The 13,776-nt window shown below is 33.9% G+C and overlaps 1 long non-coding RNA gene across 4 annotated transcripts in view; it reads left to right on the top strand.

Annotated features, from left to right (window-relative positions):
* The first annotated feature begins 5,278 nt into the window (after positions 1–5,278).
* LOC143067269 (uncharacterized) overlaps positions 5,279–13,776 on the top strand; it is an 87,245-nt gene continuing 78,747 nt past the window's right edge. For all 4 annotated transcript variants that reach the window (XR_012975901.1, XR_012975902.1, XR_012975904.1 and 1 more), the window contains exon 1: positions 5,279–5,375. This is a non-coding gene — a long non-coding RNA (uncharacterized LOC143067269). The remainder of the gene's footprint in view (positions 5,376–13,776) is intronic.

The raw sequence follows: 13,776 nt of genomic DNA, 5'->3' as shown, positions 1-13,776 counted from the left end.
CAAGTTCATGTCCATGATTTTACTAGGAATATAAGTCCTAGGACAAATGTTCCTAGAAAAATAAGTCCATATCTAGTAAAATATGTCTGGCACTTGTTTTCCTAGGAAAAATTGTTCCAAGAATTGTTTTTTATTTTTTTTTTTATAGTTTTATAATATCATAAAATATATTTAAAATAGATGAAAAAAATGTTAGATAAGATTGGAAAATTTCCTTTTTTTCCCAATTAAAACGAAGGACATTTCCTTTATAACCTAATTAAAACATGAATATTGAGTTCCCATTGCAAATAACATTTTCCTTTTATAATAAAAGACATGGACATGTTTACCTAGGAATACCAATGACATACGCATGATTTCCTAGGAAAATTAGTCTGGGGACATAAATTTTATTTAAAAAAATTAAAACACAACTCTTTAACAATATTAAAACATATTACATTTATATTCACCTTTTAAAATTAAGAGCATGGACATTTTAACCTAGAACTATTAATGACACAGTTGGAAAGCAAGTCCTTGGAAACAGTCGTTGTCGTCAAGCTGTATCAGCAACAATAGCAGGGGGAATTAATTAGGTGGCGCTACAGTCGTCCGTAACGTCAAAAAGTCCGCCAAATCAATCGGCTAAAAGATTGACGTTTAAAGTAATTTTTGCAACTTGTCATGCTTTTATTACAATTAAATTTTAAAATTTGTAGGTTTTGTGACCAATATAATTTCTTTACGACATACAAACATTACAAAAAATAGCTTGTTATTGCTATTCCTTTATCTTGTCCGTTCTAAAAAAAATAGCCATCTTTTTTGTTCGCCAAAAAAATCGATTTTTCCTAATTTGACGTTTGCGTATCCAAATACAGAAAAGAACGGTTATAATCTTAAATGAAACCGGGAAACCTATTTCAAATTTATACACTGTTTTGAAGCCATCATTTTTTACTTTTATACATCAATTTTAGTGACCACCAGCCATGTCAATTTTTATCTGGTTTTAGCTACGTTTCTACTTCAAAACAGTGAAGTTTAGCTTCTTTTCATTGTACCTGTTTCAAAGTGCTCTAAAATACTGATTTTATTAAAGACATGAATGAAATTTTGATTAAAAGTTGTGGATTTTCACAATTCCATACGATACTTGTATTTTAAAGTAACTAAAACCCCTTTTGATCCCCTACACAAATTGACGGTGACATTGTTTTCTCTTTTCAACATACGTCATGTAACGTTAACGTTTATAACAAAATATGTGTCACGGTCATGTGCATAGTAAAAATTTACACATTGGAAAAGTGAAACAACAAACAAAGATTTTCTTTATTGCGTTTAAAGCTAAGCGTCTTGGAAAATTCTAACAGATCTGACAAATTATTGATAGCCTACAGTATGGATGGACAAAAGAACAAAAATAGCAATAGAAAATGCATTGCAAAGAAAATTCTGTAGGAAAAAAACATATGAAAAAAGAAAATGAAGGTCAGTTAATAAAATCTTGCTTATATTAGTATCTCTTTACAATTAATAATCTATATTTCCATTCTCAATTTTATAGTAATAAGAGCAAAAACTAGCTTATCAAGCCACTTAGTCAGGCTGAGCCAAACAAGAAGTTTATTCATAGAGATGTGTTCTTACAAAATTGAATTTATTCAAATTGCAAATTCTTGTCAAATTTAAGCATCTTTGATCATTATTGAAGTAAAATGCACAAAATTTGTCCCAATGCACCAGTTTCATTTCATTTCCTATTACTAGTATTCAGGTAAAGTATATATACAATACTTTGTTTATAAATGTGTAACTATTTAAAGAAGCTGATACAACAACCTGTTCAAGAGAAGAAGCCCCATTTTTTCCAAAAAGTTTACTTTCATAATCTATAAAATACCCTGAGAAATAAGACAAAGGGCTACTGTCCAAGCTAATCTAATAGTTTACTTTTACAATAATAATGATTCTGAAATTCAAAATTGTGTCACTTTCACTTATAATTTAAAGCATATTTTTTTACAGAATTTCTGTCAATATTTTTGGTATAAAACTTATAAATCCCTTTTTTGTATTTTACTGTTCAACTAAGAAACATAGGCTAGAGTTTAAGGGCTCTCTTAATTTGAAGAAATTTGTTGTGACTCTTGGTCACACTTTATAGAATATAAAATATATATGATCAGTAATATTTATTTAATAATTATATCAATTTTCAGAAAGATTATTGAAATTGCATAAACTATATTTTATTGCATTAAATATAATCAGAAGTGTTTAAAAAAACTCTGCTAGGAATGATCCCACATATAAATATTACATGTAGTATATTTCATCCGCCAGATCTAATTTCTTTCAATATAGCTAACGTTAGGTTTTTAATTTTACATGTAGGTGTCATTATCCACATTTCTGAATTATTTTTTTTTACTGCAGTAATATTTTGTCTTTTAATATTTACATTTAGTCCTTCTCTGAAAAATAGGGGGAAGTATCTCTTCTTTATATTATCACAACATAGTTATAAATCGAGTTTCGTTTATTTTCTTTCTAACTTTTGTAGTAAACTCCTTTTTTTAATTTTTATGCATTTTGCTGGGTATTTATTTTTGACTGGTGATATTAAGGGGAGATAACCACTTGCACAAATCGGCATAAATACCACCGCTTCGGTTTGAAATCAATTTGGCGTTTGCGTATCCAACATTCTATTGCCGAGATATTCATATCGAGTGTTTGTCTTAATGAGATGCTTTATTAAATTTAAATTCAGCCCATCATTTTTAGTTTCCTCGTAAATATTTAGATTTTTCGTTCAGGAGACTTGACAATTTTCACCCAAACTCCAAGTTTACAGATAAAATAAAGAATAAAGGACTTTGATTTGATGTGTGAGATTTGACGAGAATAAACTATGGATACTAGAGATTAGTTAGGTCAATAAGTTTTTATTACGACAATAGTATTCAGTAAGTTAAAATGAGGTTTGTCTCATCCGTTTTTTTACTGAATTTTCATGGTCACGTGACTCTATTGTTGCTGATAAACTTGGGGTCAAACCGTGACCTGCTTTCCAACTGGACATGGACATGATTTCCTAGGAAAATTAGTCTGTCATAGAAGTCAATACGTTCTTGCTCAATCCTGTATCGCTTTGAAGGTTTCGTGATTGTGACGTCATGACATCCTCAGTCGCTAAGCAATGTGTATAACTGTAATTTGAATTTCAAAATGACCGAGTGTCGTTTTTTCAACGCACTGGAGTGGTCAACTCCACCATAGCAAATCACATGACTTTGACAATCAGTAAATACCAGTGAAAAATATCTTTCAGAAGTAAAGAATTGTCGTATAAAAATTAAATACTCGGGAAATGCCAAAGTTCACGAAGTCTAGTCTGATTAATCATTTTACAAAAAAAATAAGTCCGAGCAAAAAGGGGGGCGTACGCCCTCTACGCCCCTCTGAATCCGCCACTGGATGCGGAGGTGAAATATTTACTAGTACTCAAATGAGGTTGTACAAGGCCGTAACTAGACATATTATTTTAGTGAGGCAAAATAATTGAGCCGAGCGAAATCTTTTTTTGGTGGGTATGGAATGAATGGTGCAAAATCCTGCATTCTAGGCATTTCCAAAGGGTTTGACAATGTAAAAGATTTGGACACTTTTTATATAAATTTTTCATATCTGATGACCAAATTTTTAACCAAAAACGTTATTTAAATTTATATGTCAGATAAACATCCAAATCTCAATTTGAGTCTGTCGCCAGAACATTCTAACAAACATCGATTTCAGTAGAGTTTGTCAATTTTTCTATGGCCGGTTTCGTCAAATTGTTTCAGAATATTTGGTCTGCTGACATCCTTATTGCGATGAAAACGGGGCATGGCAAGCCCACACAATCTCTCGAAACTCATGCATGCCCTTTCCCAAGTTTTCAGTCGTTTCAGCATGTCCAGGGCATTGTTTGATTTTAGCTGTAGTAGTACAAGTTCCATCATTAACACAATGATCGACGTCTTCTTGAGCGATTCCTTCTGCATCATCAATTCGGTAGCAGCATCGGTAGTAACAGTTTTGTTTGCAAAAGGGAATTAAGCTTTCCTGTAAGCACAAGTCGCTGTTACAAAACATTAAACTCGCTTTTATGCTGAGAAAGAGTAAACAAACTAAGGATAGAATGAGATAAGATATAACATTGAGAATGGAAATGGGGAATGTGTCAAAGAGACAATAACCCGACCATAGAGAAGACAACAGCAGAAGATCACCAACAGGTCTTCAATGCAGCACCCGGAGGCGTCCTTCAGCTGGCCCCATAACAAATATATATATGTATATGATTCTATCTAGAGTTATGTTACTAGTATGATATGGGTACAGGGGAATTGGACTAGAGTTTTCGCCGTTTACCTGTAGGTCCGTGATTTCAAATTATTTCTCGAAATATTCAGAGGCAAGATATTTAGTCCCAGAATCGATAAATTTAGGGGTCGGGGGTTTGGGGTGTCTGATCCCGAAATTTCGAATATAAAGACAAGAAATTGACAGAAATTCCGTAGTCCCGAATTAGAAAAAAATACTGTTTTAATGGTCCTACGTACCGTTCCTCAATAATGTCAAATTTGAATATGCGATGTTAATTTTAAGGTTGAAGAAACATGGATAAAGACTTTTTCATGCATATTTCATATTATTTATATTTTGTTTATATGAAAAGAGAGCAAGTAAAGTTGGTGAAACAGAGAATATGCTCCCTAGCGATTCCCAGAACTTGATTTGTCAGTATATTTAAAGTTTTTGCATTAGTTACAATGAAGTTATATGCAATACTCAGACTCTTAACCCCAGTTTTGGTCATAAATAACATTTGTTTACTAGAATTATTAAAGGGAGAGATGACCAGTCATAAAAATTAAGGTTGAGACAGAACAAATTACTATTATATTTCATATTTTATTACCATAAAAAAAAATCAGTGTCGAAATTTTAGTGAGGCAATTGCCTCACCTGCCTCAATGGTAGTTACGGCCTTGTTGTACCGAAGTGGACGGAGAGGATTTCCTGGTAAGGTAAGATGATGTCAGTGCAAGGATTTGTATAGGATTTTACCAATGATTTGTAGAGTTATTATACAAATCCTTGATTTTACTATACATGGGCATCCTTGGTCAGTCCTAGTACTGATGGGTGTATTAATACGAACGTAATGGTTTGTTGCTAAATTTAAATAATTTTGGGTTTACAGATACATTCTCCCACCGGAAGTTACATGTGATATTTCCCGGCATTTCTTAAAAAAGTGTGGAGTAGAGAAGACAACGAAAATATATGTTAAAAAGAGATGACATCTCGAGAAAAATAATTTTTATGTAAGTGTAAGTGTCTAGTAATTGGCACATTGTTTTATTGAACTGTTAAATTCAATTAGGTTACATCATATTATTTTGGATTGATGTCTTTCCTTTTTCAAAAATTATCACCTGTTCATTCTGGTAAAAAATGATAATATTACTATTTTATAATTTTTCTTCGCTTTACGTTTCCCTTTGAAAAGCCGAAAAAAGTAGCATTTCAGCAGATTGGCACCCCTTTTTTTCCATCCCTCCACCCACCCCCCTCCCTTTCCCCCTAACACACACTCACTCTCACACACGAAAGAGGATATCCCTTAAGGGCATTCGATACAGTTACAGGGGAGGTTATGATGTTTCTAATGTAAATTGTTATTTTCACAAAGTCAAACTATGACTTATCGGGAAATCAAACATGTGACAGAGTGGTCAACAGGTCAAGCTACAACTGGAGATTTAGATATTTTCAGGTGGAGATTTTTTATCGACCTTTTTATCGAGGTACACAATGGTTTTGTGTATGTTTAAACTGCATATCTTCCCTTTTTTTGGTTAAAAGAACAATAATTCCATACCTTTAAACACATGAATATCCTTTTTTACTTCATAAAATAGAAGATAAGGATTTTTCAAATATTTATTCATAATGTATAATTCAATATAAAGTGATAAGCCATCATACATAGTTGGCAAAAAGTACCTCTGATTAAGCTACATTGTTAACTTTGGTACCACTAATGAACATGCTTGTAACAGAAGGTGTTAAATTGATAGAGTTGTAGTCTTGCTGGTGGGTAGCTGTCTCCATAAGCTTGGTTACGTAATTAGGGCCACCATAGTCAGCTTTGCATGAAGTGTAGTAAGCATGGTCTTGTCTCTTGGTACTGGATCTGCACCATTTGAAATCACAATTTAATCAGATCTCAGGCCAGGAGTGTGGAAATGCTATGCCCGACTCGCCAGACTCGTACATTTGAACAACCGGACAAGTAATTATTTTTGTCTCGGTTGCCCATGGACAAGTAAAAAAAATATACAAGACAAAGTTCGAATCCAACAAAAATATAGAATTAATTCCAAAACGTATAAAGATGTTTAATTTATGTAAAGAAACCAATAGTCAGCGAGTTAAAACATCAATGGCCAGGACGATAAATATTACATAATACCTAAATAGATTGATAACGAAATTGAAAAAAAAATAGGTATGCGAACCCGAGTCGCGTAACATTGCATTGACTTTGTCCATTGACCCGGGATCGTCGATTAGGTTTTATTCATTATTCACCGGAAGTATCATTTCTTTAGTTTTTGTATCGACAGTCAGATTGATAAATATTAAATATTAAAGTCACGGGGCAAGCAAAACAAAAAGAGTTAGGAGTCGAGTAGAAAACCTAAAACGCAGATGGAAAAGAGCACATATTTTAAAAAAGATTCGAAAGCCAGAATTTCAGACATAGTGTAAATTAGATTGCCCTGGCTATCTTGGATGGAAATTCGTAAAATAAATAATTTGTTGTCTTATCTTTAGAAGACAGGTCAGCATCATTTGTTGTCAAAGTGGTAAATAGAAGAGATGATTGAATTGCCCCTCAAGACAATTATGAAAGAAAAAAAAACGTGTGTCAGTTGAGAGAAACACCAAAACTTCACCATGTTCATTAACTGTCCTCTTAATTTAGTATATGTACCTACTGGGTACAATTTTAATTACAAAAACTGCTGTAAAATCGTCCTCTGCAATGTTATCTCATTGGTTGGTTTGCTGTTAAGTTTCTGTCCATTTGATGTTAACCCATTTCCTACTTTCCTAAAGTTTTACACAATATAAACAAATGGATTTCATTTGTTTGTGATGCAAAAAAGTGCTTAGAATCATATATTAGCTAACAATGAAATACTTCAATATTTTGTTGAGACCATTAGGGCAAGAAACTTTTTTTACGGACAAGTAAAATTTACAGTTTTACTTGCCCAGGGACAAGTGCTCACAACAAGTATTTCCACACCCCTGATTATATGTTTATACATGTACATCAATTGAAATGCCAGTGATATTGTTTGCCTCAAATTACAGCCGAAATTCGGTCTTTTCCCCTAGAGAAAATTCCCAATTACTAAAAACAAGAGTGCACACGCTGAAATGTCTCGCCTTCTATACTAATCATTGATATTATGTTGATAGTCCTAAGTATAAAGCTAAGCCTTAATACAACTGTCACATAAACTTAACATTAACCAAGATAACTAAACAAAGACCAATAAACCTTGAAAATGAGGTCAAGGTCAGATGAACCATGCCAGGCAGACATGTACAGCTAACAATGCTTCTATACAACATATATAGTTGACCTATTACTTATAGTTTAAGAACAATAGACCAAAACAGAAAAACTTAACACTGTGCAATGAACCGTTAAAATGAGGTCACGGTCAAATAAAACCTGCGCGACTGACATAAAGATCATAAAATATTTCCATACACCAAATTTAGATGACCTATGGCATATAGTATTAGATAAAAAGACCAAAACTCAAAAACTTAACTTTGACCACTGAAAAATGAAAATGAGGTCAAGGTCACATGACATCTGACTGCTAGATAGGTACACCTTACAATCATTCCATACAACAAATATAGTAGACCTATTGCATATAGTATGAGAAAAACAGACCAAAACACAAAAATTTAACTATAACCACTGAACCATGAAAATGAGGTCAAGGTCAGATAACACCTGCCAGTTGGACAAGTACACCTTACAGTCCTTCAATACACCGAATATACTAGCCCTATTGCTTGTAGTATCTGAGATATGGGCTTGACCACCAAAACTTAACCTTGTTCACTGATCCATGAAATGAGGTCAAGGTCAAGTGAAAACTGTCTGACAGACATGAGGACCTTTCAAGGTACGCACATATCAAATATAGTTATCCTATTACTTATAATAAGAGAGAATTCAACATTACAAAAAATCTGAACTTTTTTTTCAAGTCGTCACTGAACCATGAAAATGAGGTCAAGGACATTGGACATGTGACTGAAGGAAACTTCGTAACATGAGGCATCTATATACAAAGTATGAAGCATCCAGGTCTTCCACCTTCTAAAATATAAAGCTTTTAAGAAGTTAGCTAACACCGCCGCCACCGCTGTAGCCGCCGCCGGATCACTATCCCTATGTTGAGCTTTCTGCAACAAAAGTTGCAGGCTCGACAAAAATGGCTTAAAATTCCTCCCAAAAAGTCTTACATTTTCCCCAAACAGTGATGACATTGGTAGTAATGTTTGTTAATATCATATTCATGTTATTATTTTGATATTAGAAAGCACTTTTGGGATCTGGTTTTCTGATCAGAATCATCATGGTGTTTGTAACACATGTAGTTTTCAATGCATTAAGTACCATCATTGCTTCTGTTTCTTTCCGCTCTCCGAAAAGTATCTTTCAGATTGAAAATGTCTGACAACCAAAATATACATGAAAAAACAGTGCAAAAAAGACCGCAAAGGTCAGCAAAAAATCGGAGATGTGTTTAGAATAAAATATGCAAATTTCCCAATTTCAATAGAAAATAGGCATTTTCCCCAACAAAAACGGTAGAGGTAGTTTTGAAAAAAGACAACAATATCACTGAATGCAGGGTTAATTCCCTACAACTGTCAAGTTCAAGGAAACTTTATTTTAACCCTCTTTCATATATATGAGACAAAATGTGGCATACCATGTGTTGGTGGCATTACACCTATAGAGAGGACATTAATATTTTATCATGCTCATTAAATGCATTCAGACTCTCTTGAACTGAATTTTAATGTACATATTATTATGCATTTACTTTTCTACATTGGCTAGAGGTATAGGGGAGGGTTGAGATCTCATAACTCATGTTTAACCTTGCCACATTTTATTGCCTGTCCCAAGTCAGGAGCCTCTGGCATTTGTTAGTCTTGTGTTATTTTTAATTTTAGTTTCTTGTGTACAATTTGGAGTTTAGTATGGTGTTCATTATCACTGAACTAGTATATATATTTGTTTAGGGGCCAGCTGAAGGAAGCCTCCAGGTGCGCTGTTGTTTGTTCTATAGTCCATTTGCAAGTGTTTTTTATGTGGGCTCATGATCATAAACATTTAATCTTGTTAGCCCACATGGCAAGCGCACTTTGAAAATTATTATTATCAATAACTTCTTTATCAAGTCAGGCTTAAATGAATACATTTATACGTTGTTCATTATTTTCTGCCATGTGTTTTAAGAGAGATGTTATGCATTTCCAGACTATGTGGTTTTGTTGTGTTGTCGAATTATTTTGGTACAAAAAACATACACATATCATTCTTGTTCACTGAAGGACTACTGAACTTTATAATTTATGCCACTTTTAAGAAAACGACAAGACAGTTTCCAAACAAAATTTGATAGTTTGTTAGTCATCCTTTTTTTTAAAAAGATTATGTTGCATCTTCAGACTAAGGGAGACAATTCAATGATTATAAAATTTACTATTCAAAGATAATTTGCATCATTACTCTACTTACTGTCAGACTTTATGACATTGTCAATTAATCATAGTTTTTTAAGAATAACAAGAGAATGAGACAGGAAACTACTCCAAGAAGATCAATACTACACTAGAGTCTCTCAATGGATGGGAGAATGACTAGATTATATGATTTCACCCCAAAATTGCCAGACATATCCTAGTAGTAGGAGTTGAAATCCGCAAAATAACATGGAATAACAAGAAGTAATTGTAACAGGATGCTTTTACGAAGTCTCCCAAACAAAGCTCCCATAACTCACCATTCCTATGGTCCCAGTATTCATTTGATTCGTTTAATTGTCCCATACAAGAATATATATGGTTTAGGGGTAGGGAAATTGACCTTTTACAAGTTATCAAACAAGAGGGGTTGGGGTATGACGCCCTAGGGACTTCTTTTTTATTTCATTTGATTTGTTTTATTTTCCCCTACAAGAATATATATGGTTTAGGGGTGGGGATCTGGACCGTGTAAAAGATAACAGCACATTCTCAAATTTGAATGGGGTGGGAGTGACCCCTAGGGACTTCTTTTTAATTTCATTTGATTTCTTTTATTGTCCCCTACAAGAATATATATGGTTTAGGGGTGGGGATCTGGACTGTTAACAAGTTAAAAGCACATTCTGAAAATCACTCATTTAAGTAAGTCCCCTGACTGATAAGACAATGTAAAACAATTCAAACGAGAAAACTAACGGCCTTATTTATGTAAAAAAATGAACGAAAAACAAATATGTAACACATAAACAAACAACAACCACTGAATTACAGGCTCCTGACTTGGGACAGGCACATGCATGAATAATGTGGCGGGTTAAACATGTTAGCGGGATCCCAACCCTCCCCATAACCTGGGACAGTGGTATAACAGTACAACATCTCAAAGTTGTTTTGGACTATTCTAAATTCTAAATGCAAACCAAATTTTTTTGTACTGTTATACCACTGTCCCAGGTTATGGGGAGGGTTGGGATCCCGCTAACATGTTTAACCCCGCCACATTATTCATGCATGTGCCTGTCCCAAGTCAGGAGCCTGTAATTCAGTGGTTGTTGTTTGTTTATGTGTTACATATTTGTTTTTCGTTCATTTTTTTACATAAATAAGGCCGTTAGTTTTCTCGTTTGAATTGTTTTACATTGTCTTATCAGTCAGGGGACTTACTTAAATGAGTGATTTTCAGAATGTGCTTTTAACTTGTTAACAGTCCAGATCCCCACCCCTAAACCATATATATTCTTGTAGGGGACAGTAAAAGAAATCAAATGAAATTAAAAAGAAGTCCCTAGGGGTCACTCCCACCCCATTCAATTTGAGAATGTGCTGTTATCTTTTACACGGTCCAGATCCCCACCCCTAAACCATATATATTCTTGTAGGGGAAAATAAAACAAATCAAATGAAATAAAAAAGAAGTCCCTAGGGCGTCACACCCCAACCCCTCTTGTTTGAAAACTTGTAAAAGGTCAAGATCCCCACCCCTAAACCATATATATTCTTGTATGGGACATTTAAACGAATCAAATGAATACTGGGACCATAGGAATGGTGAGTTATGGGAGCTTTGTTTGGGAGACTTCGTAAAAGCATCCTGTTACAATTACTTCTTGTTATTCCATGTTATTTTGCGGATTTCAACTCCTACTACTAGGATATGTCTGGCAATTTTGGGGTGAAATCATATAATCTAGTCATTCTCCCATCCATTGAGAGACTCTAGTGTAGTATTGATCTTCTTGGAGTAGGTTCCTGTCTCATTCTCTTGTTATTCTTAAAAAAACTATGATTAATTGACAATGTCATAAAGTCTGACAGTAAGTAGAGTAATAATGCAAATTATCTTTGAATAGTAAATTTTATAATCATTGAATTGTCTCCCTTAGTCTGAAGATGCAACATAATCTTTTTAAAAAAAAGGATGACTAACAAACTATCAAATTTTGTTTGGAAACTGTCTTGTCGTTTTCTTAAAAGTGGCATAAATTATAAAGTTCAGTAGTCCTTCAGTGAACAAGAATGATATGTGTATGTTTTTTGTACCAAAATAATTCGACAACACAACAAAACCACATAGTCTGGAAATGCATAACATCTCTCTTAAAACACATGGCAGAAAATAATGAACAACGTATAAATGTATTCATTTAAGCCTGACTTGATAAAGAAGTTATTGATAATAATAATTTTCAAAGTGCGCTTGCCATGTGGGCTAACAAGATTAAATGTTTATGATCATGAGCCCACATAAAAAACACTTGCAAATGGACTATAGAACAAACAACAGCGCACCTGGAGGCTTCCTTCAGCTGGCCCCTAAACAAATATATATACTAGTTCAGTGATAATGAACACCATACTAAACTCCAAATTGTACACAAGAAACTAAAATTAAAAATAACACAAGACTAACAAATGCCAGAGGCTCCTGACTTGGGACAGGCAATAAAATGTGGCAAGGTTAAACATGAGTTATGAGATCTCAACCCTCCCCTATACCTCTAGCCAATGTAGAAAAGTAAATGCATAATAATATGTACATTAAAATTCAGTTCAAGAGAGTCTGAATGCATTTAATGAGCATGATAAAATATTAATGTCCTCTCTATAGGTGTAATGCCACCAACACATGGTATGCCACATTTTGTCTCATATATATGAAAGAGGGTTAAAATAAAGTTTCCTTGAACTTGACAGTTGTAGGGAATTAACCCTGCATTCAGTGATATTGTTGTCTTTTTTCAAAACTACCTCTACCGTTTTTGTTGGGAAAAATGCCTATTTTCTATTGAAATTGGGAAATTTGCATATTTTATTCTAAACACATCTCCGATTTTTTGCTGACCTTTGCTGTCTTTTTTGCACTGTTTTTTCATGTATATTTTGGTTGTCAGACATTTTCAATCTGAAAGATACTTTTCAGAGAGCGGAAAGAAACAGAAGCAATGATGGTACTTAATGCATTGAAAACTACATGACTTTTTGTGTTACAAACACCATGATGATTCTGATCAGAAAAGAGGCCCCTCATGGGGGGGTCCTAGTAATCACATAATCACCATTTGTTTGCCAATATAATCACATAATCATTAAATATTTGCTTATCTTTAGTAATCAAATAATCATAAACTAAAAATACAGTCCTAGGTAATCAAATAATCATGAAATATTTGGCTTAATAATCAAATAATCATTAAAAAAACGGCCAAGTAATCACATAATCAAAAGCCCCATGAGGGCCCTCAGAAAACCAGATCCCAAAAGTGCTTTCTAATATCAAAATAATAACATGAATATGATATTTACAAACATTACTACCAATGTCATCACTGTTTGGGGAAAATGTAAGACTTTTTGGAAGGAATTTTAAGCCATTTTTGTCGAGCCTGCAACTTTTGTTGCAGAAAGCTCAACATAGGGATAGTGATCCGGCGGCGGCTACAGCGGTGGCGGCGGTGTTAGGTAACTTCTTAAAAGCTTTATATTTTAGAAGGTGGAAGACCTGGATGCTTCATACTTTGTATATAGATGCCTCATGTTACGAAGTTTCCGTCAGTCACATGTCCAATGTCCTTGACCTCATTTTCATGGTTCAGTGACGACTTGAAAAAAAAGTTCAGATTTTTTGTAATGTTGAATTCTCTCTTATTATAAGTAATAGGATAACTATATTTGATATGTGCGTACCTTGAAAGGTCCTCATGTCTGTCAGACAGTTTTCACTTGACCTCGACCTCATTTCATGGATCAGTGAACAAGGTTAAGTTTTGGTGGTCAAGTCCATATCTCAGATATAACAAGCAATAGGGCTAGTATATTCGGTGTATTGAAGGACTGTAAGGTGTACTTGTCCAACTGGCAGGTGTTATCTGA

This window comes from Mytilus galloprovincialis, chromosome 3 (genome assembly GCF_965363235.1).
Source record: "Mytilus galloprovincialis chromosome 3, xbMytGall1.hap1.1, whole genome shotgun sequence".
NCBI lineage: Eukaryota > Metazoa > Mollusca > Bivalvia > Mytilida > Mytilidae > Mytilus > Mytilus galloprovincialis.
Note: the sequence above shows the minus strand (reverse complement) of the source record. Positions and strands in the feature narration are given on the sequence as shown.